This window comes from Telmatherina bonti, assembly GCF_933228915.1.
Source record: "Telmatherina bonti genome assembly, chromosome: 8".
Classification (NCBI taxonomy): Eukaryota; Metazoa; Chordata; class Actinopteri; order Atheriniformes; family Telmatherinidae; genus Telmatherina; species Telmatherina bonti.
This window is the reverse complement of record NC_136626.1, coordinates 36,232,236-36,236,872: the sequence shown is the minus strand read 5'-3', so window position 1 is coordinate 36,236,872 and position 4,637 is coordinate 36,232,236.

Here is a 4,637-nt window from a genome sequence, read left to right as displayed (position 1 = left end):
AGGAACAGGTTCTATCAGGTACAGATTTTAGCAGGAACAGGTTTCTATCAGGAACAGGTTCTATGAGGAACAGGTTCTATCAGGAACAGGTTTTAGCAGGAACAGGTTTCTATCAGGAACAGGTTCTATCAGGAACAGGTTTCTATCAGGAACAGGTTTTTAGCAGGAACAGGTTTCTATCAGGAACAGGTTCTATCAGGAACAGGTTTCTATCAGGAACAGGATCTATCAGGAACAGGTTTTTACCAGGAACAGGTTTCTATCAGGAACAGGTTCTATGAGGAACAGGTTCTATCAGGAACAGGTTTTAGCAGGAACAGGTACTATCAGGAACAAGTTTTAGCAAGAACAGGTTTCTATCAGGAACAGGTTCTATCAGGAACAGGTTTCTATCAGGAACAGGTTTTAGCAGGAACAGGTTCTATCAGGAACAGGTTCTATCAGGAACAGGTTTTTAGCAGAAACAGGTTTCTATCAGGAACAGGTTTCTATCAGGAACAGGTTTCTATCAGGAACTGGTTCTATCAGGAATAGGTTCTATCAGGAACAGATTTTAGCAGGAGCAGGTTCTATCAGGAACAGGTTTCTATCAGGAACAGGTTTTTAGCAGGAACAGGTTTCTATCAGGAACAGGTTCTATCAGGAACAGGTTTCTATCAGGAAGTGGTTCTATCAGGAATAGGTTCTATCAGGAACAGATTTTAGCAGGAGCAGGTTCTATCAGGAACAGGTTTCTATCAGGAACAGGTCTTTAGCAGGAACAGGTATCTATCAGGAACAGGTTCTATCAGGAACAGGTTTCTATCAGGAACAGGTTTTAGCAGGAACAGGTTTCTATCAGGAACAGGTTTCTATCAGGAACAGGTTTTAGCAGGAACAGGTTCTATCAGGAACAGGTTTTTACCAGGAACAGGTTTCTATCAGGAACAGGTTCTATGAGGAACAGGTTCTATCAGGAACAGGTTTTTAGCAGGAACAGGTTCTATCAGGAACAAGTTTTAGCAGGAACAGGTTTCTATCAGGAACAGGTTTTAGCAGGAGCAGGTTTCTATCAGGAACAGGTTTCTATCAGGAATAGGTTTTTAGCAGGAACAGGTTTTAGCAGGAACAGGTTCTATCAGGAATAGGTTTCTATCAGGAACAGGTTTCTATCAGGAACAGGTTCTATCAGGAACAGGTTTCTATCAGGAACAGGTTTTAGCAGGAACAGGTTTTAGCAGGAACAGGTTCTATCAGGAACAGGTTTTTAGCAGGAACTGGTTCTATTAGGAACAGGTTTCTATCAGGAACAGGTTCTATCAGGAACAAGTTAAAAAACAGGTAAGTAACAAGTTTCTCTTTTTAAATAAAAAGTTGCAGTACGGCTCTGAGACTGGAACTACATATAAACGGATCCAGGAAACACCAGAGAAGACCTTCATCTGTTGCTGAGGTGGGTTTACGTGATGTCAGATCAGAAGGGATCAGAACTGGACTATCTAACAGTATGAAAGAAACCTGAAGCGACACCAGTGGAAAAGTTTAATTGCGGTAAAAAATCAACATGGAGATCACAGAGCTTCATGTCCTGAAGTTGCTGTCTGTCTGTCAGGATCATACTGAGGGGGGACAGCGGTGGACACTGTATTCAGGGTATAAACACTTGGAAGCAGCAGCAGTCCAGACTCTCATGCTGCTGTGCACGTTGGTAGTTATCCGGGCTCGCCATTGGAAACATGAGGATCAACTCCGGTGTTTGTGAGAATTACAGCAACGTTCTGTTTCATGACAAGGCATGGAAGTTTGCCACGTCAGAGCTGGGCTGCGAGGGAAAAAGTTAGTTTCCTGAGAAGCATCATCAATGCTTTCAGCCTTTTCTGACCAGGTGGATCATGTGGACGGGCCTGCAGTGGTGTAAAACCCTTCCTGTTGCAACCAGGTTGTGTTTATGTTCCGGTGTGAGTTTCATGATGATTGGAGTCACAACAGGTTCCCTGTTCAGTCATCAAAGCTTTAATGTCCAGCATTAATTTGCTCTATTTCATCCTCTACACACCTGCAGGAGACCCTCCGCCAGACGGATGGAGTCTGGGTACTGATGGTGAAAACGTTGCACTTCAGGGATGCAAAACAGGTTTGGATTGTCTGCAGCATTCAGGACCCGGACAGATCCATGGTTTCTGTCTTCTGTCGGTGTGCGAGCGCCCTCTGCTGCTGGCTCTGCTTCAGGCCTGACTGGTTCTCAGGCTGGTTCTCTGCTGCTGGCTCTGCTTCAGGCCTGACTGGTTCTCAGGCTGGTTCTCTGCTGCTGGCTCTGCTTCAGGCCTGACTGGTTCTCAGGCTGCTTCTCTGCTGCTGGCTCTGCTTCAGACCTGACTGGTTCTCAGGCTGGTTCTCTGCTGCTGGCTCTGCTTCAGACCTGACTGGTTCTCAGGCTGGTTCTCTGCTGCTGGCTCTGCTTCAGGCCTGACTGGTTCTCAGGCTGGTTCTCTGCTGCTGGCTCTGCTTCAGGCCTGACTGGTTCTCAGGCTGGTTCTCTGCTGCTGGCTCTGCTTCAGGCCTGACTGGTTCTCAGGCTGGTTCTCTGCTGCTGGCTCTGCTTCAGACCTGACTGGTTCTCAGGCTGGTTCTCTGCTGCTGGCTCTGCTTCAGGCCTGACTGGTTCTCAGGCTGGTTCTCTGCTGCTGGCTCTGCTTCAGACCTGACTGGTTCTCAGGCTGGTTCTCTCAGGCTGACAAACAGCAGCTGAACAGGAAAAAGGCTCATGAGATTCATAGCTTCATTTAAGAAAAGAAAATGTTGTTTTAAGTTTTAGATGAGTCATATTTTCCTTTAAATCTTACAAATTTACAAAATTAACGCAAATGAGATAAAAAACATGAGGACAGACTGAATCTGCATCGTTTGTTAATGGATATTTTTATCTGTTTGCAGCTAAATGTAATAATTTAAAAATCTTTCCATCAACATGTAAAGGGTTAAAATTATTTTCAGCATTTTGTGACATCACTCATAATAAATGCCTTTTTTTTCAAATTATTACACAAAATGCTTCAAATTACAGATTTTATTTAGCAGAAACAAAAAAGTGTTTTATCGTTGGGCAGGTTTCTCTTGTAGTTTAAAAGTGGTTAAATAAAGGCAAAATAAAAACACAAATAACAACAAAACCAAAGCTGCACCAGCTGCAGGACATGATGGATGATTCTTCTCATCCTTCCCGTCTTCAGGACCGACTACGATCCATCCAAACTTTAACACACCTGGATGAAATAAAAGACGTCTTAAGAAGCTTGTAAATAATTTTATAAAGACGTTTATTCATCTGAATCAGGTGTGTTGGAGTAGGAACACATCCAAGGGCATGAAATGGACCTGGACTGGGAACACTGTTGTTGTCTACACAACACAGTGTTCAGTCAGAGGCTTCTTCAGGTCCGCTGTAAAGCAGAAAGGTACTGGAGGTCATGTGGCACCCTTACTGAAATACCAATCAATAATGGGCCATTTTCAATATAATAAAGCTGATATAATAACCAGCTAATAATATAGGAAGTTATTCTGGTATTAGTCTCATAATAAATGAAACATAATAACTGCAGCAGATAATATAATGATAAATAAATAGGGCTGCATTTCTTGAATAATAAATATTTCTCACAGTGTTTGTGGAGTTTTCTCATCATGAAAATCCAGCTGTCATGTTCTATAAACAGAGCAGTGTTCTCTCTTCCATCAGGTAGTGGTGGAAACATCCATTCATCAGTTAAAGGCTTTACAAAAATCTTTATTTCTTTCACTTGCTGATGTATTTAAATTCATCATTTCATGTCAGTCTCTCAGATTCAGACTTTATTTAAATCAACAACTGACTGAGACTTTAATAAGATTTAATTTAAACAAACATAATCAATAAGGTTTTATTTAAAGACCACATTATTGTAAAGTTGTTATGTTATTGGCTTTATTACATCCTCCATCTCTTCAGGTCATTTCTGCCAGCAGGCAAGTTAACACAATGCCCACACTGTTTGCTGCACAGATCAGGAATTATCTTTAGTTTCAACAATAAAATGGAAATTTAGTTTTTAATCACTGCATAATTTCTACTAACTGATCAACTAAAGGTTCAAATAAAATAAAATAAAAACTAAAATAGCATCTGTTAAATAGCATCTGGTTCATTTCTGCCTTCTGTGCTTCAACTAAAGCTTGATTTCTAACAGAAAATAATCTAAAATATCAGGGAGCGGTCTGGTTCTGACCTTGGAAGTGGACCGAGGTCTGGATCAGGGGTCATCAGGGAGCCAGTTCACCTGCCATGGCAGGGAGAAGGTATGAAGCCGGCGAAACTGGCTGTGATTTAATCTGATTCTCTGCCTCTCTTTGTTAACCAGCTGCAGCATAATGATGTAGTTTTCTGTGATGTTCCAACACCATGGCTGGAGGCAGCAGTTTAGTCAGCAGCATGCACCATCAAGGAAAAAAAAATGAGCCACTGAAAATGGAGAAAAATGGCTTGCAGTACCCCAAGGTAGGAAATAAATTGCAGGCGATAACTAGTGAAGCGAGGCACAAACAGCATAATAAATTCTTCAAGATTTTTGCTCTCATTTTGCAGAGCAAAATCAAACTTTGGAGTGTGCTGTTGGCAGGCC